This window comes from Calidris pugnax, unplaced genomic scaffold, assembly GCF_001431845.1.
Source record: "Calidris pugnax isolate Ruff unplaced genomic scaffold, ASM143184v1 scaffold4, whole genome shotgun sequence".
Classification (NCBI taxonomy): domain Eukaryota; kingdom Metazoa; phylum Chordata; class Aves; order Charadriiformes; family Scolopacidae; genus Calidris; species Calidris pugnax.
In genome coordinates this window covers 6,254,153-6,275,104 of record NW_015090781.1, presented here as the reverse complement: position 1 = coordinate 6,275,104, position 20,952 = coordinate 6,254,153, and the positions used below count along the sequence as shown (strand labels likewise).

The 20,952-nt window shown below is 47.3% G+C and overlaps 1 protein-coding gene and 1 long non-coding RNA gene across 4 annotated transcripts in view; both read right to left on the bottom strand.

The window, feature by feature from the left end:
- The window catches only part of ADD3 (adducin 3), a 101,118-nt gene extending 95,735 nt beyond the window's left edge, over positions 1 to 5,383 (bottom strand). For 2 of the 3 annotated variants that reach the window (XM_014958753.1, XM_014958793.1), the window contains exon 1: positions 5,279 to 5,383. The gene's annotated coding sequence lies outside the window, so the exon portion shown is untranslated. The remainder of the gene's footprint in view (positions 1 to 5,278) is intronic. The other variant, XM_014958763.1, reaches the window with a different exon arrangement.
- Positions 5,384 to 10,539: 5,156 nt separating this feature from the next.
- Positions 10,540 to 17,778, bottom strand: LOC106897599. The gene is made up of 3 exons (XR_001413799.1): positions 17,662 to 17,778; positions 17,170 to 17,347; positions 10,540 to 11,376 (listed from the first exon to the last, which is right to left on the bottom strand). It is a non-coding gene; the product is annotated as an uncharacterized LOC106897599 (long non-coding RNA).
- Positions 17,779 to 20,952: the final 3,174 nt, after the last annotated feature.

Genomic DNA, 20,952 nt, shown 5'->3' with positions numbered 1-20,952 from the left:
GGATTATATGAAACAACTTATGCTAATATCAACAATCTCTCTGAGCCCAGCCAACTCACAATTTTCATTGTTAGAGAAACTATTTATTTAAATCACACTGACAACTTCAGTACCAAATCACTTCTACAGCATTCTGTCAAGACTTCTAGAGCTGTTTAAGAAAGCATTTCTTCAACGAAAGCCAGTCCACATTTGAAAGGGCACGGGGTATGAAAGGGGGGAATATTTCAAGCTACATTTTCCCTGTCTTGTTTTTACTCCATTAGAACAGGTAAAAAAACTTTAGCCAATAAGTAAGCTTTTCTATTTTGCATTCTGTTTACCATCAGAAGGACATGCGCAGGAACGCTTGGTTGGGTGGTGAGCACCCTGCTTCCAGAACTGACATTTACTGTACATCTGCAAATGCAAGATTCAGATCCAACTGGCCTCTAAACTATGTCATGTTTAGTCATTTTTATGTCATAAAAAAAAAGCCAAAACAAAACACCAAAACCCAAACCCACATCACGTCATAATTAAATATATGCAACAATAAAAAAAAATAAAATACCTTGAGACCAGTTATGACAGGTATAGATGAAGACAGTAAGAACAGATTTGCAGAGCAATTCAACAGAATCCTCTTTGGCAAATGCAGCAGACAGTGCAGCTCTTGGCTGATGTGCTGGCTACTATTAACCCCAACACAGTGCTAGGTACGCACTCATTCAGGGCAGCACAGTGACAACAAGAGCAGCAGTAAGCTGCCATCAGCTCTACAGTATTCAAGACTCCAGGAGGTACCGACCACACAAGGGAAAAGGGATTTACCAGCTGTTGGCTGCTACAGGTCAAGAAGACACAACGTGAAAAGCTACAAAGCAAGCTGGGGCTCTTACACCAGTTTGTGATTTACTGATCTTCAGCTCAACTTGCTAACTCACCTGAAAACTACCTGCTGCTTTGATGTCACTAGGATTTTAACACATTAAACAACATAAGGCAAGAAAGGAGTTTCTTTGCCTAGCTAAGACCAGAACAGTTTAAGAGACTGGAACAATGAATGAGGCTATTATTATATTTCCCTAATTAGCACTTTGTAACAGCTGATGGCATCCTTGCCAAGCAGAATTGATATTACTACCCATAAGACACATACTACACTTACTATGCTCCCACAGTCCTAACTAAGCAGATACCTACCTCACATTTACCAAACTGGGAAGATCCAGTGGGAAAAACCCAACCAACTCACACCGCACTTTGAAGCTCTCAAGCCTTCTTTCACTATCTAACTGCAATGAATTCAAAGAAAATCTTGACTTTTTAGTAGTAAACATTCTCTAGTTCACTGATGATTTTGAAGCAATACCCCTTCCCGTAGCCTAGATGAAAAGCATGCCATAAATTATGATACTTTCTTATATAAGCAATTTTAATAAAAATTGGTTTGTCTTTACTAATAATCCAGACCACAAATTACCCACAAAACAGCCACGTCCTTGCTAGGATATCTTTAAAAGAAATACCTCAAAATCTCATTTTCAGTTACGTACAATGACTTGTGTTATCTTGAATACAGAAAAGAAACAAAAAGTGTTTCCCCGTATGCCAAGTGACTCAAAGTTAATATAGGAAGCAGAATAGACTCTGTGGCAAACAGATCCAACATTAACACACAATGAGTAAGTTACTGTTTACTCCCTAAGGGTCAAGTAGCTTTTATCCATCTTAATCTGCCAAAAAACTGCTACAAAAAAGACAACTACCCCCCCAAGAGCCCTACCAGAACTCACATCACCATCAGCCACCATCTCTCATATGGCAGCCAGCATTTCAGCACATAGCTTGAAGAAAAGCCTGTGATGTAATGGGAAGCAATGTTATTAAATAATATAGATTGCATTCTTCTAAATCAATACTGAAACAATGACCGACTCGGTTTTTCAAACAGCAGCACTATGAAAATGCAAAATTGATTTACAAGGGAAATAATAGCCAGAGGTTACTATGGCTGCTAAAGTTATAGAACATTTTTTTTAAAGAAACAAAAATTTTTATGCAGTTTAAAAAAAAAAACTAGCAAAGGCAATTTTATGCAGCAGCTCAAAGTCACACAAGTTACTCTATATCAGACTGGTTTTTTTAAAGCATTATCATTCCAACACCATCCACAGTGCGGCAAGGACATTTGTTGCAGTTTTAACTAGCAACAATGATTTTAACAAGGGAAAAAACTAGCAGCCTTCTGCCTTCGCTCATTTCAGTTTTTGAAACTGTGAAACACTTCACTTTCAAAAGGAAACAAACTAACATTAGCCTGTCTTGAAATGTTTTTCATGTTTTGTATCTTTCAGTTGTTAATTTCTGGTAAGTTTCACAGCAAGCGGTGTCTTACGCCAGGTCACTTGGCCTGGGATGAGTAGAGCTGAACAAAAGCAGGCAGCCCCACGCAATGTCACCTCGAACATCACATGCAACAGGGCTGGTTCCAGCACAGTTACACTGAACCCAGCCTGGTTCACCCAGCCCTGTCCAACCACTGCCGCTCGTTTCATAACCAGCAAAGGTCGGGCAGCAGCTCTGCAGTACACCTGCAACATCCCCACTCACCCAGCTCCCTCAAATCCACCCACTCCCCAAGCAATGAGAAGTCTCTGGTGTGAGAGGCATCACCTGGACCTCCCTCTTTGGGTTAGATGATCACAGCACACCGCGACAGCCGGACTGCACCACCCTAAAATCATCACTTCCTTAAATGAAAATGTCAGCTGCCTCAATCCTCTGGGCAAGATTCAAGGATAATGACTGATTTAACCAAGAGACCATTAAATCCCCAGATATCCTAAAGCGTAGCAGCACTCCATCTATTGGTCAAGAATTAAGGACGTGCTTAATCATCATCATTGTGCACTAGCCTCAATCATTAAACACTCAGCCCCTAAAAAGCCCATCCCTCCCTCCCTCCCTCCCTTGCTTGCTTAGGGCTTCATGTTCTCCCAGTGAAAACTCGAGGCAAATAATAATGTCTTCTGAAAAACAATGCGAGTATCCCCAAAAGTGCTAATGTGAAAATTTCTGAAGTTAAAACTGGCATATGCTTTTAATCACACAATTATCATTTTGCTTCATTGAGGAGCACATGCATTCCTCACTCAAAGTAGCATCGAGGAGCTCCTCTGATAACGGCCAAAGAGCGTTCCCATCTTTCCCCATAAGTACTGGATGTCACCAAGGAGGCTCAGAATGAGGAGTTCACAGGCTGTTTTTGGCCAGGCCACTTACGTGGTGGGATGTGCAGACCATAGAATTCCCTGCGACAAGACAAGTGCTGGCAAACCCTGGCAGGGAGGCGAAAATGAGCCTTTCACAGCAGATCTGATGCCAAAGCAGCCACGCGCAAGACTGTGATGGCTCACACTGCTCCCCCCCTCCCAAAGCCACCACGGCCCCTTCCCAGCAGGTCACACACAGCCAGTACATCCACCACACCTCTGCTTTATTCCAGTCACCAGCAACTGGACCTGGTGAGACAGCCTAGAGCTGCCCCAAGCACACCAAAGACCTTTTTTAAAGGCTGAGGTCACATTTATCAGCTTCATTCCTCTGGTACTAAAGCTGATTTAAGCAACAACTTCTCCCCCACAATTAGTAATTCAGCAATTTCATACAGTCATGCTTTTATAACCCTCGGCCAATTATTTTTTGCCCAGATATTCATTGCCGTTGATTTTATCTATTTGTTTTAAAACTTAACTCCTCCACATAGTGGCACCGCAGAGATGAGGCTTAACCCTCCACGTTTTTCCTCTGCTTGGTATCACATCACCACCTTCCAGACATGAATCCAGGAACCCGTGGATGAAAACCACCAGATACAGCCCCAGCCCACCTGTGAGAAGGCAGAAGCAGAAACAACCCACCTCCACGACCCGCTGCGGCAGTTGCTGCTTCTGAGACATGCTCTTACCCTCCTCACAGAGCCACTCCAAGGCTTCCCTGCTCAAACCATGCCGTTTGGCCACGCAGCCCCTGCCCTGAAGTCGGGGATGAACACCGATGGATAAACCCGCTCCCAATTCCTACATAAGCTTTTCGGTGCAAGATGAAAATCCCCTCGGGGGTGGGGAGGGGGGGAAAGACCAAAAGCTGAGGCGCAAACTCCCCCAAAGGCCCGTCCTAACCCTCGTTTCTGGAGCCTGAAGTTCAGGGACAGCAATCTCGGCGGTTTGTCCCGGTTAAGGCATAAAAGGGCAGTGGTGGAAATAACCCCGAAAGGAAGGGGAGCTTTCCCCAGGAGCCGGCCGGGGGCTGGCCCCGCCGTGACCAGAATGCCGGTGCCTCCACCGGGGAAACCGCATTCCCCGGGAAAAACTGCATTCCCCGGGCTCCCCGCACCGCTACCCGCGGGGAAGGTGGAGCCCTGCGGGATTCCACACAGGGAAAAAAAAAAATTTTAACCCCCATCTGGAAGCAAACGTACAACCAGGCGGTGGCACAGCCAGAGCCAGGCTCCGGGGGGGGGGTCGGGTCTGTTGGGTCCAGGTAGGAGCCTGATCCCTGGCTGGATCCCTCTGTGAGCTGGCAGGGCTGCCTTTCCCGTATGGATTACAGCCGCTGGCATCCCAGGAAATTGCTCCTGGCTCAGAGAGCAAAAATAAAGAGGGAAAAAAAAAAAAAAGCAAAAAAAAAAAGACTGAAGAACACGGATTTTTAAGAAGTTCCCCGCGACTCCCAGAGACGCCGGAGCCTTGCGATAGAGCAAGGACGGTCCATAAGGAGGACAATTACACCCAAGGTTTTATTTGATTAGCAGAGTTAGCGAGCAGCCGGCGCGTTTATAAATAAGCCCCTGCTCCTTTTCCTGAGGCAGAAAGACAGCACTGCAGCATCTCCCCCCCCACCCCACAACACACACACACACACACACCCCCCTTCCCTCAGAGAGCTGGCGGAGAAGTTCCCCCCACCTCAGCCCCACGGCGACCGCAGTCTGTGTGTGTGTGTGTGTGTGTGTCCCCACACGCCTCTACTCGCCCCACACATCGCCTCAGCCCCACAGAGACCGTAGTGTTCCCCCACACACACACCGCCTCAGCCCGCGCTCGCCTCAGGGCCGTGAGGCTGCTGAAGGGACGCGGAGAGAGAGGGGGGGGGCGAAGCGCGCCAGGCCTCCTTCCCCAACGGCTCGGCCATAACCGCCTTTAGCGGCGGGGGGAGAAAATGAGAGAGATTCCCCCCTTTCTTCTTCTTCCTCCTCCCTCCTCTCCCTCACGACGCGGCGGGTGACTTTTACCTCAGCGGGCCCGGCGCCTTTGTGCTTCAGTCCATCCCTCCTGGCCGGCGGCGGGAGCCCCAGCACCACCGCGGAGGGCGGGCGGGGGGTTAGAGGGGGGGGAAAGGGGGCGGCGCACTATGTGGCAGGAAGGGACACCTGGGCTCCTCCTCCCGCGCCCGCCCGCCCGCCGTGGATCACTATTTGGCAGCTGAGCTGAGGTGGTGGTGATGGTGGGGGGGAAAGTCGCCCGCTGGCTTTTCACGGTCGCCCCTCGGCCAAGTTGGAAGCCCGGGGGACGGCGAGGGCCCTCGCCGTCCCCCGGGCTTCCAACTTGGCCGAGGGGCGGCGGTTTCGCCTTCCATTGTTGAGGGGATGGAGCCTGCAGTGCCCAGGGCACAGCTGAGGTCTGTGTGCGTGAGGGATATAAAATGAGGTCTATGTGGGAACAATAATAAAAAAAACCACCCAAAAGACGTGTTTTGAGATTAATTTTTCCAGATATTTAAACAGCCTCGGGGGCTGAAAGGCAGCAGAAGGCTCCTCCAGATGGCTGGGGCTGCTGAGGAGAAGGCTCTCGCCCCATCGGTGGGGAGAGAAGCGGCTAAAAATTTAAAAAAAAAACCACCAAAAACCTGCACAAAATGCAAAACAACTCTCCTTTTTTTTTTTTTTTTTTTGTTCAGCTTTGCTGCTGAAGTCATCTCTGTCTTGGTTCCCCACCCAAACTTACTGGTTTCCGGGCTGGTTTGCTCACCTCTGAGCCCTTCTGCCCCGCCGTTTGAAGTCACAGAAGCACTGGGCTTCTATATGCAAAGATGTCTATATCTTAATTGCATTTTAAATTACTCCTAAAACTCAGGAGTTGTCTTGAAACCCTTAAAAGTTCCCTTTCACATCAGCAATGCTGCTTACAGGTGTAAAATTACTGGCACAACTGGCTTCATAAGTTTCGCGTAAGTTTCGCGAGAAAACCTTTTAATTCTGTGTACTCCTGGCTTTTAAAGAGCCCCTCAGGAGCTGTGATCACAAAGGAATAAGCAGGGCTGGGGCAAGGACAGGGTGAAGACACCACCTGCCTGGGGCCCTTTTCTGATGAAGCCACCAAAGAGGCTCCAGCCCTGCTGGTTGGTGCCACCACACCAGTATAGAAGCTACGTGTCCATCACAGAAAGGGAAGCAAGGCCCCTTGGGAGCCAGAGACGTTTTAGGAGAAAAAACTGCTTGAGGAACCAAACTATCCGGCCACAGGTTGTTTGATTTGGATAGGGAGAGGATGCAGAACGTGTTTTAACTTTGCAAATTTATACCCAGCACTGAGATGGCTCCACCTGACTGGACCACGCTATGGGAACCTGTAGGCACCGGCCAGTAATAATGGGATGAGGTGGTGCAGCATCTGTTATTTAGATATTGTAATACAAGACCTCTAACTAGCTGGTGGTTGTAGGAAATTAAAACTTACCTTGGGCACAGGAAGAATATATGCCTACATAAGAGTGGGCTATGAAGGTTGAAGCAATTGGCTTTCTCCAATTTGCATATTTCTTCAGTATCAAACTCTGGAATTAGTAGAGCTGTTCCTTGCATGTCTGTCCCCTCTACTTCCTTTTAGAAAAAAATTACAGCTGTATCATGTTTTAATAAACTTTTAACCTGAAAAGGCCAAGAAATTACAAACTTCAGGCGTGGTTTTGAAAGTGAGTATGTTGCTGCAATGAATCGGTGGATGGGGACTTCTGCTCTCTGGCCCAGACAACTGCTTAGCTGGAGATAGTGCTGGCAGAAGAACAATTGGGTTTGAACTGGCCACATACAAATTTAAGCTAGAAATTAGAGTAGGGTTGTTAACAATTAGAGTAATCAAATTCCACCTTTTCCAGGGGGAGTACTGGGCATGGAAAAATCTCACTGTTTTTGAGATTGAGTTTATTAAAGTCATTATACGATGCATTGTCTGCAAGAGGAGGGGACAGACTTGGTGTCTCTGGAGCTTGATTTGAGTGCTAAGGTGCTGTGTGACATTGATCACACACCTTGAGATTTGAATTTCAGAGCCAGCAGTTGTTTATCCCAGCAGAATGCTTTCAGGCATGTAAAGGTGCCTTTCATGTTTATTGTAGGGTGAGTTTTCTTCTCCTGGGCATATGAATGAGCTTTACTTTAGCCCTGAAAAGATTATGGAGATGACAAGTCCTCATGATTCAGGCCGTGCGTGGATTACAAGCAGGATCAAGAAGAAACTTTCCTGCATGGGAGACGCTTCTCCCATTAGTTCTGGAGGTTTTGTTCCCTCCTTCAAAGTGACTGCTGGGTCCTGCTGGAGGGCCACTGGCCTCGGCCAGTTCTAGTTGGACAGGTCTCCGTGCTGCAGCTCCTGTGCATGACACACCAATGGAGACCTCTGCCTGTGCCACCTGCCTGTGGGCTCCTTGGGGTCGCTGCGTAGACATCCTTCTGTGGAGTAGGAGAGGTAACATCTAGAGCAGGGAGGGCAGATAATAGCCAGGACTGTTCTTTTGGGGTCAGTCTGTAGCTTAGCATTTACAAAACCCAACCACTTCAGGAGTGGAACCAAACCCATGGTAAGCTTCCGCAGCACTGCATTTTTGGAGCGTGGATCCTCAGACGTACATGCCGCTCTGTTACTGCCTCTGGTCCTCACGGCGTTGCTCCCTGGCTGCCATGCAAACAAAAGCCTCTCTCTCTACATTTCCTGCTAAATACATCACCAAAAATCCACACACCAGGTACAGCATTTGCTTTTTGAGGACCCGATATGGCAGAAATACTTTGCCACTTCGCAGAGTACCGCAGCCTTTTCACCCTCCGTAAAGCCATGTGTCTAATCAGTGGACCTAGCTGAGCTACTCATTAGAAACTTGGCCAAACCACAAACATTTGTTTCCTTGCTTTATGCCAAACTCTGAGAAAGGAGGAGGGAGTGGCATGGAGCTCATGTTAATGAGTTCTTCATTCCCCACAGAGAGATAATCAGAGCACTGCTCAGAGATTCATCAACATTTTTTTATTAGCACTTTAATGACCTACATGTTGGGGGTTTTTTTAAGGAGTTACTTCAACGAAGAGCTAGATAATTCCTCATGCAGCTGTGGTTTAGGAAGCAGCTCAGGGGACGTGTATGCCAAATTACTTTAGCTCTAGTTAAAAAAAAAATAAATATATATATATACCACAAGGTTTCCTGGGTGCCTCCTTTTTCAATCAAGGGCATTATGTCCTCAATCTGGCTCTTCTGGGTTACGCTTGGGGGTTTTTGGTTTCTTTTTCAATCTTTGCAGCTTCGAGAGCCGTACAGCAAAACACCAGACCCTGGTGGTACTGCATGTTCCCCGCGGACAAAGGACCTGAACAGCTCCCTGACCCCGGTCACTCCGGGAATCAGGCTCCCTCGGGAGCCATGAAAGGCATTTCCAGGGACCAGCACTGATCCTACAGACCACTTCAGCTTCAGCTGGCTGTAGGAGGAACAAACTTTCTCGATGCTGAGGGCTGGAGCCTTCTCCATGCTGCTGCAGGGTGAACCTCCAACCACGGGACTCCACAGTGCCTGCTGAGGAACCTTCTATACGTTACGGTGAGAGCTGATGCTGAGCGAGTGCTCTCATGGGCTTGGTGGAAACTGCTCAGAAATTACCCAAAATTCAGTATTTACAGCTCTCCTCCCATGGTGGCAGTCACTAATGGCAGCTGCTCCAGAGTCCCTCTGGTTTAAAAGAAAGAGAGCTGCCAGAGTTTTGCTGTCACTTAGACAGGCCGTCGGCTGGAAAATGCTGCACGATTTCTTCCCATGCCTCCCCCGCTCCCCAGTGGCCAGATTTCCTTCTGGTCTTCTGGAAAGAGCAGTGAGAATATATACATTAAAGACAGGGATGTAGTCAAATACTGCAGGATAACCGGGGTTATGAGAGTATTATAAAGGAATACTAGTTACTTTTTCCTGAATCGGACCCCAAGTGTTTCCTGTCAGACCTCAGTACAATGGGACACAAATGTACGGTCCATTACGTTCACATTTCCTCCAAACAGCCCTCTCTTTCCTTCAAACGCAGAGGACAGGAAAGGATGCTTTCTGCCCCAACTCATGTCTCTCAACTGACTTTATCTCATTTGAAAAGGGATTTGAGACATCCAGCATTCGCTGCCTTCAGTAGTTCGCCTCCCTTCGAATGCCTACTGCCTCAGGATGGGAGAGGTTGTAAATATGGAGGAATTCCTTTGAAATCAGAAAGAGCTTCACTGGGGTGAATGGAAGCAAAATGAGGTCCATGGGGAATAAAACGCTAAGGCTGGGGAAAAAGAAAATAAAGATTCACAGCACTAGTCCAGAAGAATAGTAGCTCATATAATATAAAAAAACTCCATAGTTCTCATTTCCTCCTTATCCCTCCAGGACAGGAAAGAACATCCTGCTCTTCTAATATGAGCAAAATACAAGTTATTTTTGGAAGCAGAAACTCATGTTCAGAGCACATTTTTAAAAAGACATCTCTAATCTGTGATTCTGATGATGCATTTGAAGCACAGCACACCCTTTTGCATCAAGAAACCCACGTTTCTCGGCTCAGCCCCATCTACACTTGGGCAAAAGGTTTATGTTGGTTGAACAAGAAGTTGGGAATTCTTTGTCAGCACATTAATGGTGACTTGGAGCTGAACTGCCACCTCTGTCACCTGACCCACACCTGGTGGGAAGCCCAGTACAATTGCCTGGGGGAGAGGAGCGTGGAAGTACTAGCGAGTAAGGTCATGGGCTGGGGATGTGAGTGTTGATTTGGTAGCTCTGAAAAAGGCTTTCTGTGTCTATCCTGGACTCTGGGGTAAGCTTCCACTGTCTTCTTTGTTATCCCGAGACAAATTGGACACAGGACAAAGCTAGAGTCACCCCCCTGCCCTCAGGGGTGATGTATCTTTGCACGCTGTGCTTGTTGTTCTAGCTCTGGACCCACAGAGGAGCATGTGACGTAATTTCCTGGACAAAAGTTTTGAAGTTTAGAGCACAGAGTGAAATTCAGGGCCTTTTGGGCAAACTCTTGCTTTTTGTATTTGATGGATCACTTGGAAGGACAGCACAGAGATGAAATCAGCCTCAAATTTGTTAATATGCATAAACAATATTAATTCATGACTAATGTTTGGTTTTGGATTCTGCATAGGTAACTGTTACTCCCAGAGCCTCTTTTGAAGCAAGTGAGATCGAAGAACGTATGTTAGCGCAATCTCTAACGATAAGGATAAGCAAATTGTAGGGAAGTTAATCATTTACCAATTCAAGATTAACAAACGGCTAGCGCGCTATAAAAAGAGTTCCACTTTCCCTTTAAAAACCATTCATAGAGTCTAAGATTTTAGCTCCTCTCAGTGTCAAGGGCCCCAAATACCTAAGCAGACTCTTGGGAGTGACCTCATCTGTAGTTTCTGAGTGTATTCCCAGCGATGCGTAATGCGAGGAATGGCCGGATCGAAGGCTGGGGGGGGCAGGAGCTCGCTGCCCCAGCACGGCAGGGCTCCCCAAAGAGCTTTGCTGGGGCCAGCAGCACCCCCCCGGAGCTCCCTGCAGCCTGCAAGAGAGTGCAAGCCTCCTCCTGTAGCTCCAACCACCCAGAGCACGCTTCAAAAAATCCATCCAGAGATATTCCTACGGAGTCAGTGGATTATTCGCCTACTTAAAGCACCGATTTCCCTGGCGGGACAAACTGTGTTCAGTGGTTTTCATAGGAAAGGACGTGAGATTGGTTGTGCTGACTGTCTCGGTTTGTTCTCAGACAGGAAGCGGAGAAGGGCAGGGGGAGCGATGGTCGGGTCTGTGCAAACAGGCGCTGGAAACTGGAAACAAATCAGTCGCAGAGGTATGTGGACAGTGTGCGAGAGAAAAAAGCTTTGCTTGTCTTTGCCCGGCAAATCCCGGTAATTCTTCAGAATGTGTTTTAACCAGCTCCAAGTCTGTCTCTTTCCCTTGTTGATGACTTACCATAAATTGCAAAGTCAATGGTTTTAACTGGGGTATCTGAACTCTCTGGGACTCCACAGGGAAAAGATAAATGACTCTACACAGCAGACTTCAGTGCCACAGCCATTCGCTAAGGGAGATAAGGAAACTGTGGAGGAGTAAAAGCACAAATTCCTTTAAAAACAGTAATGTGTAACTCGACGTACCATCACTTACACACTAGAAAACCATACACAGATCCACTAAGTACAGTCCTGAATGTGTGTGTTACACAGCAGAAGAAGCAGCTAAAACTACTGCACAGAGAACAGACCTTGAATTGTCTAAAGATAAATGGTGAAAAGATATCAAACATAACAGAGTTCCCTAGGCTTCACCAGAGCCGGAGATACATCACTACAAATTGAGTCTCTGGCCCCCTGCAGCTCTGCAAATCATCAAAAAGGACATTAATGTCATTAGCAAAACCAACAAACGTGCCTACACTTATTACTTGTTTGTAATAAGATTTGGCTAGCGTATAATTAGCAGGCTGCAGAAGTCTTTTACAGCCTCTGAGAACAGTCTCTCTGCCGTGCTGAGGTTCACCGGAAAATTCCCGTTCTTTCCATGTAGCTACAACTTCCCCATCAGTTTCCACCCCCTCGGATGGACTGACATTAGCATATGCAACATGTCGTATAAATCCAAGTGAACTGTATATATACACATACACACGCATTAGTTTGGTTTGATTATTTGTTCTACAAGGACAGTCTTTGATCAGGAATGCTTGTTTCCCAAGAGGCAATAACACTCTTGTGCCGAGCAGACCAGTGAGTTATGGTGTGGATTTGTGGTACATACACACAGGATTACCCATTGGCTGGCTTGGACACATCTCGTTGTGTACGGTTGATTGAGCTGGTTCTCCCTCCTTCTGCTGGGATACTTTTTCTCAAGGCTTAAGCGTGGCTGTAGCGAGTTATTTAAACATGTGCCTAAGGAGATGCACAGCCCAAGAGAGACTGGAATTCCTTGTGTAGCTGCTGAAATGGGCAGCATTTGGATCCCAGTGTCGTGGAGTCCCCTTCTTTGGAGATTTTCAAGCCCCGCCTGGATGCAGTCCTGAGTAACATGCTCTGACAAGCTCTAGACAATCCTGCTTCAGCAGGGGAGTTGGACTAGATGATCTCTATGGTCCCTTCCAACTCTAAAAAAATGCAGTGAAATTCAGTGAGAAATGTGAACTGGGTGACAGCAAATGGCACCGAACAAGATAGCAATTTGTGCCACCATTCTGAAGAGAGCTGGGGGGGACTTCAGCGTTTAGTGTAGGCTTGGTTGGTGCTGGATGGGAAAATGGCACACAAACCTTCAGCCAACATCAAAGCAGATGAGAACGGCGGTGTTGGAGTTGGCACTCACTCAAGCCAAACTGCAGCTACGGATCCAGCATCCTGCCTGGCTTTTGGGTAGGAAACCAGCTCCAGACCTCGCAGCTCCGCTCCGTTTTTCTACAATCGGGGGTCTTTTCAAAGCTGTTGAACGTATACATGAGAACCGGCTGTTTCACTTCCTTTTCCAGCACCAGAGGTGTAAAGAGACCAGCACGCAGCCAAGAAACGGGGCTGGGAGTCAGCTGGGAGTTTCTGAGCATCTGACTGATGCCCTGACTTGGATGGAGCGCTCCGGCTGCCGGGGCTGGGGGTCAGCTCTCAGGGAAAGGGCTCAGTTAATGGTGTCGAGTACTGTGTCCAGTTTTGGGCCCCCTACCACAAGAGGGACATTGAGGTGCTGGAGCGGGTCCAGAGAAGGGCAACGAAGCTGCTGAGGGGTCTGGAGCACAAGTCTTATGAGGAGAGGCTGAGGGAGCTGGGGGTGTTCAGTCTGGGGAAGAGGAGACTGAGGGGAGACCTTATCGCTCTGTACAAATACCTGAAAGGAAGCTGTAGAGAGACGGGGGTCGGTCTCTTCTTCCAAGCTACAGACGATAGGACAAGGGGTAATGGCTTCAAGTTGCGCCAGGGGAAGTTCAGGTTGGATATTAGGAAACATTTCTTTACTGAAAGGGTTATCCAGCATTGGAATGGGCTGCCCAGGGAGGTGGTGGAGTCACCATCCCTGGAGGTATTTAAGAAACGTGTAGACATGGCTCTTCAGGGCATGCTCTAGTGCCCAAGATTATTGGTTTGTGGTGGGATGTTGTGTGGGTGGGTGATGGTTTTGGTTTGGTTGTTGTTGTTGCGTGTTTAGGGGGTGGGTGGTGGTTTGTGTGTTTTGTTTTTTTGTTTTGTTTTGTTTTTTGTTTTTTTTTTTGTTGTTTGTTTGTTTGTTTTTTTGTTTTTTTTTTGTTTTTCCAACCACTACGATTCTGTGATTCTGTGATTCTGTCCTGGGAAGCTCAGCTCAATGGCTTTGGAAAGCCATGGTGGGGGTACCTGTTTCACCATCCACATTCTGTCACTAGCACTGGTGCTGTGCTCCCCACGCTTTGAGAAAGCCCCTCCTGGTTCACAAAAGATGTCACTCAGCCCTTGTCCCTCTGCCCCGGGAGCAGGCGCTCGGGACGGGGACGTGCTGGAGCTGTGGGAGTGGCTCCTCCCTATCTCATGAGGGAACAATACGGTCCCTTCACTTGTGATGTCGTTATCAATGATTCCAAACGAGATAGCAAAAATACTTTCCATGCTCTGTAACTAACTTCCTAGCAGAGAGATCCAGCTGCAGATATGACACTCACGGTCTGGTGCTTTCCAGGATTATCAGTGTAATTTAGGACGATAACGGAAAGATAACACTGAGTGTTAAAAAAAACAAAAAACCAACCCAAAACAACAGACGTAGTAAAATGGGACTGTACTTATGTTGCTGCTGCACACGTTTTGTATGAACATGGGCAGGTCTTTGGGATGAAACATCAAATTTGCATCCCCATATTTGAGAGTCCAAGTTTTCAGGGGTCCTGATGGAATTCATATATTGTATTGCCTTTCACACCACAGTGCAGCAGGTGTTGCCATAATTCATAACCTCTCTTCCACTGCGGTGTTTATTTTCCCAATCCTTGACTGAAGTTTTCTGAGCCACTGATTTCTCCAGTTGGATCTGATGCTTCGTGCTTCTGTTTCGAAGCCCGCTAGCGGGCAGGCAACACCAGCCAGCTTTACTCGCAGAGTCCTGGTTTGTGGTGAACTTGCATTTCTTTCAAACAAAGTAAAACTGGTGATTCAAGACTAATGAGCTGCTGTGAATACTCTGCTTTATCAGAGGAAATAGTTGGAGGCTGAAGTCTTGGTCCCTAACAAGTCTTTGCGAGGATATTAACATGTCTTGCCAAGACCTAGTAATTCCCTTGCAGCCAATGCAACATTCCTCAGAGGCCATAAGGCAAGAAGTGGAGAAGGGGATCATGTGGCTCGGTCCAAGCTGAATTAGCTTCTTCAGAGAAACACCCCAAGCATGTGACTTCTTTGCAGACACAGATCTCAGGTAACAAAACCCACCAGCTTTTGGTGAATCCTTTCAAGATATCTATTGTCAAGATGTCCCATGTAAGAAAGAGGACTAGATTTTCAAAAAGGAAATTAAATACTGCCCATACTCTGCAATACCCTTCGGGAAAGAAGTAGCCTTGGTGTTTGGGGTTAAAAAAAAAAGGAATAAGGGAAGAGGATATTCCACAGCTGTGCCTGTATTTTGTTTGCCTGCTCTCCTGTGAGAAGAGTGTCAGGAGAAGAAAAACAGAGAAAAGCTAAACATATTCCCTGCATATATAACTGATTATGCAAAATACCGTCCTTCTGGGAGCTGCCTACAGGAGGTTAAACCTGGCTTTCAGAAGATGAACAGCAGGTTTTCAATTATGGCATTTGAGACCTCCGGAGTGGGGATTATGAGAAGATAGTGTAAATCAAACGGCCTTTTTAAGACGTGTTTTTAATTCAGCAACAGGACAAGCCCTCAGACTGGTGCTCCTGCAGGCACCCAGGGTATATACAGTGAAGGGCAGCACAAAGATCCCCCAAAGAGGCTCCAGGAGCCGTGGTGCATGGTTTGGGCTGGGGGGGAAGAGTGTCTTGGCTCCCGAGGTGTTACCATCCCTGTGTCCCTGCTAAAATGCCAGGCAGCTCATTAGTTGTGGAAGAAGTCTTGCTGCCTGCTAGCTTGGTTGCCCCTGTGCCACATGCCATTGCTGGGCTATTTCTCCAGCCTGAAGGGCAAGGGGAATTTTACCAGCAGCTCCAAGTGAAAAGAGGCCAGCGGGCAGTGCTTTGTGTCTCCTACGCCAAGGATCTTTACTTGGTTCACCACTCATTGTTCTGACAGTTGTCTCATTTATTCACTTTTTACATCAAAATCCATTCCTCTAAAGCTTACGTTCAGCCTTAAGCTTCACCATGTGCTAATAGCATTAATCATTCTGGAAATAGCTCTGTCTGCTCTGCTATCAGTAGCTATCTTGATGACACACTGTCCCGGCCCCACGTCGCTTCCCTGCTCTCTGGGGGTGGCTCTCGAGCCAGTAAATAGGTGCACAGCAGGGCAGGGGGGTAGGAGGCAGAAGGAGAGAGAAGAAAGCAGAGGAGGGTGCCCTTGGGTTGTGTCCCCATGTTTTGGAGCCTGTGCCAAGGTGCACTTAGCTGCAGCGTGATTCAGCAGTGGTTTCCTCTGGGGGGGGGTCTGAGCTTCCTTCTGCATCCCATCTGTCCTGGAGGAGACATCACACCACACGCTCGGGGTGGTAAAGATGGTCTAGAAACCTTCCAAGAAGGGTCCTACCGTCACAGGCGTCAAGGGCAGATGGGACCTGCAGAGAGGAGAGCCAGGTCTTGGAAATGCTCTGGGATCCTGCAGATCAAGTAGGTGTCGATGTTGCTGCGTGACCTGCCCATATGGTTCTGCCTTTTCCCTGGCCAGACCGTGTGTGTGCATCCCTTCAGAAAAAGGGAAGGATATTCTGGATGGCTTTGAAATCTCCTCTTGGATATATTAAGAAGAAACACCATGTGTGGAATCACCAGCAGGGAAATTCAACTAAGACTAAAAACTGTTTCCTTTTGCTTTTTTATTAAAAAAAAAAAAAAAAAAGCAACAACAACCTAGTGCCCAGTTCTCAGATTCTCATGTTTCTTTATCTAATGGACAGTCTTCAAATAAAAGCATCCTCTGGGGCAATGTCATGTTCCCTTCACAGTTGCCTGGACCAGGTTTTCTCTTCTTTCTGCTCATATAATGCCTCGTAGCTAGCTGTGGTGACTGTGGAAAAATGCCAGTAAGGTTGCAAGTAACACATTGCTACCTTCTTTGAATATAATTTAGCTGCTGAAAACCAAATGATGGTTACAAGCATATGACCAGTCACCTGCCTGCTTCCTGGCCCATGGCTTAAGAACTTCAAATTAGTACAAAACTATTCCACAGTTAATAAAAAACCTTACTTTTATGAAAGTCAATAGAGATAGCTCTGCCTGTGATTGCACACAAAAAATATTCCAGTACAGTTGGCAAATCACTTCCTATGATTTAGCTTCCCATTTTTAAATAGTACAAAGTACTTGCAGACCTGACAACTTTTCCACCATCCCCAGCAGGTGTCTGGGGAACAAACTCCACCATGGGGCACTTGGTGGTCTCAGGTGTACTACTGTATGCTGCTGCTCTACTGCAAGATGCACTTGCTGAAATAGTTCTTGAATAGGAAAACATGAGGTCATTTTTAGCTATTGATGGTCCAGGAAAATGTAAAATGCATGGGACATAAGTAGGAAGAGATCAGAATATTGCTATTGTTTAAGAAACATCACGTTTTTACTCACAAATCAATAGACAAGTCAACAAGTTCATCTGAGATCATTGTGTATCTTTTTGAGGCACTTCAGCAGTACTGGCATTTTAGTACCCTAGTATCCCATAGCACATGTCAAAATATTGTATTGGTAGTTGAAATTAACTTAATTACCTGACTTCTTCAGCATTGATCTTCTATTTTGACTCTGTGGTCCTTGGGGTAGTACTCTTCCTTCAACTCAGAGAGTACTGTCATCATTAGCAGTGAATCATAGTCAGGGGAGAATAATCAACTTGCAGCCTCATCTCTTTTCCAGCTAACATTTTGCCATGAAGTACGTTTTAAAAAGCTGGAAATGAACATAAAACTGAAAATTAACTGAGCTACTTTATGGTATTTACTACAGCAGCAACAATACCCTCCTCGCAGGACAAATTTACCGAGAAAATGATTTTTGCTGTCAACACCACTGGGAAAAAGCCAAAGTTCCCATTCAAGTTACATCAGTACTGCCCAAGTTAAACAAATGTAAAAAATGAGAATTTTGTGTTTTGTTTTGTTTTTTTTTTTAATCTCCTTCCAAAAATGTGGTGTGTTTCTTGCATTACAGGCTAAGACATCCGACCCAGCCACATTGCTTTCTAATCAAATGCATTCCTTTACCTGTTGCTTGACATTTACCCACTGCTCCTCCTCCAGATCCTCTCCTCCATCTCAGCGCTCCCCTTTCCCTTCTGCTGCTGCTGCTGCCGTGCCGTTTAAGTTAATGTTACTTCCCCAAAGTTCCCTTTTCACCAGACCGAGCCTGCTGGCACGAGCTGTCAGCAGTATTCATTTCTCTAGGCTCTTGCCTTATGTTGCATTGCCTTGGCAACAAGATTTAGCAGCGAGGCTACAGCCTTGAACTTGTCAGAGTCTGTTGCAACGCGCCGAGCATGTATTACTCTCCGGCACCTCGGGTTGCTATAACAACTACTAACAATAAAACTCATCTCCCAGCTTTAAAATACAGGAACTTTTACAGCCTGTTTCCTGGCAGAGCTGCAGCAATATTATGTGAATCCTGGCTGAGCTCGTTTTGTCTTTTTCTTCCTTTTTGCACGATGGCAGCCTCCAGGAGCCCGGCGCCGAGGCGCGGGAAGGAGCTCTGCCGTGGGCGAGCGTGGGCACTGCCGGTGCCGAGAGAGGGGCTGGTGAACAAAAGGCCAAGTGACCACGGGGACAATGCGGGGCACAGAGCCCCAGCAGCACACCCCAACGGCTCCGGGCTGCAGGCTGCGGGCAGTGATGCTCAGTGCCTGTCCACACCAGGTCTTCATAGAATCACAGAATGGTTAGAGTTGGAAGGGACCTTAAAGAACATCGAGTTCCAACCCCCTGCCCTGGGCAGGGACACCTCCCACCAGACCAGGTTGCTCCAAGCCCCATCCAGCCTGGCCTTGAACCCCTCCAGGGATGGGGCAGCCACAGCTTCTCTGGGCAACCTGGGCCAGGGTCTCACCACCCTCACAGGAAAGAACTTCTTCCTAATATCTAATCTAAATCTACTCTCTTCCAATTTAAAACTGTTAGCCCTTGTCCTGCCACTCCACTTCCTGACAAAGAGTCCCTCCCCAGCTCTCCTGTAGCTCCCTTCAGATATTGGAAGGCTGCTACAAGGTGTCCTTGGAGCCTTCTCTTCTCCAGGCTGAACAACCCCAGCTCTCTCAGCCTGTCTTCATAGCAAAGGTGCTCCATCCCTCTGATCATCTCCATGGCCCTCCTCTGGACCCATTCCAACAGGGTCATGTCCTTCCTGTGTTGAGGACTCCAGAGCTGGACATTGTGCTCCAGGTGGGGTCTCACCAGAGCAGAGCAGAGAGGCAGAATCACCTCCCTTGCCCTGCTGGCCTCACTTCTCCTGGTGCATCCCGGGATGTGGTTGGCTTTCTGGGCTGTGAGCGCACATTGCTGGCTCACGTTGAGCTTCTCACCCATGAGAATGATGGATGTGGCATTTTGATTTTTCGCCTGTTGCAGCAAAATACACCCTGTGCGGCCGGTTAACAGTATCCCCAGGACGAGACTGCAGCTGTCAGAGAGGCACTTGGGGTCTCTCTTGGCACAAGTGTTTTCCCCCACTCCTGCTGGCATTACTGACAAGAGTGAAGGTGCAGTGATAGCGGGAGAGACGGGCAAGGGACCGACGACTGTCCCCATGTCACCCAGCCCTGCTCAGCACAGGTTGTCACGACACAAATGTCACAAACTAGGTCTGAATCACTGGTATTAGGTATTAAAAAAAAAAAATATCTCTTAGCAGAGACAAGGCTTTCAGTGCCAGAGGAGCCCTTTAATTAACGAGGAACATTTTCAGTCAATGGAAACGCAGGGTGAGGATGTAAATTGAGCCAGCGCGGCGTCAGGAATGGTGGAAGTTTCCCAGCAGCTCGCCGGCTGCCCTGTCACACCTCCTTCCTGTGGCTTCATTCATGTGGACAGTGCAAAGCACTCATCCTTTTCCTGTATGTCATGGCCAGGAGTATCTCGTGCAGACCTAACATCATTCTCACTTTCCCGTAGCACGGGTCATATTTCTTCAAAGGGCCAGAATTCATAACCCGCCAGTCAAACAATGGGAAGGCTTGTTTAAGAATAACTCAGGATACAGCACGTTTCAAGCCTGGTGAGGGATGCAAACAGGAACAGGAAAGAAGCAGCAGATCTTTCCTCCTTTTTGAGTGAAGCTCAGCTCCTGCAGCCAGGAAGCACTGGAGGTGAAACCACGCTTGGGAAGGTGCAAGAAGAGGCAGAGCTCTGCCCGAGCAAAGGTCTGTTTGTTTAGACAGGTTTTCAAATGTGAAAATGGTGCTTTTCACTTCCCCCAGTTGCTGCCAACCCGAGGACAGTGGTCACAGGTGGCAGGAACGGTGGGTTTAAAGCAGGGGTAGCTTGGTGGAGATCTGGTCTCACACTGCTTCCCAGTGACTGTCACCCTGGGGGCCAGAAGCTGTGATTCCTCCAGACCCCGAGCACAGAGCGCTGCCCAGATCCCCACCTCTTTTAGAGATGACCCAACAGGACCCACATGGGCAATGATTTCCTGATGAGGGTAACACAATTAGTGCATGGCAGAAAAGTTGCAGGCAAGGAGCATCCCTGGGTAGGCACCATCTTCCTACAGGAACCCTTGCATTGCTGCATTTGCTTTTTCAGGCTCATGCTCTCTCCTGTGCAGAATTTTGAGTAAACACTTCCCCAACTGAGTTGCTAAGAGCCAAGAAGCCGACCTGACAGGGACGCCCAAGTCCCTGAACTTCTTTGGAGCTCCTCACATTTCATGTTTCATTTGGAAAAAAAATAAAAATCAGCTCAGTTTTTTTCTGACTCCCAGAATTTTGGTTTCACAGATAAAAGCAACTAATCAAAGACAAGTGTTTATTTTAAGGAAAATGGCTCATTTGAAAAGCCCAGGGCTCAGTTCTGCAGTTAGATCTCGGGGTGGCAGCGCCCAAAGACCTGAAATATCATAGATGGGGTCTCAGACACCTGGGGCAACCACATGGTGACTGTGGGGCTCGCTCCCATGAGGCCAGATATGGGACCTGGGCTACATTTTTAAGGTTTCCAGTTTCCACGTGGGACACATGTAGAATGTCTAATCCCAACTTTTTCCGCTTTGCCCCGTTATTGGAGACAGACAGTAACCCAATACTTTGTGTCTGGATTCCTGCACCCACTGGAGTAAACATCTGTTTCTGGTACTGTGATTCGTTTAATACATTGCACAGCACGGGACGTCAAATTGTTTCAACACGCTCAGGCCCAAGGGATTTTTGGGCAGGTGAGTGGGGCCTCGCTCGCAAAGGCGGTGACTTTGGGTGGGAGTTGGGGCTTGTAATACATGACCCTTATATATATATATATATATATATATTTACAAATAAATATCTTGCTTACTGCAAATGTTAATTA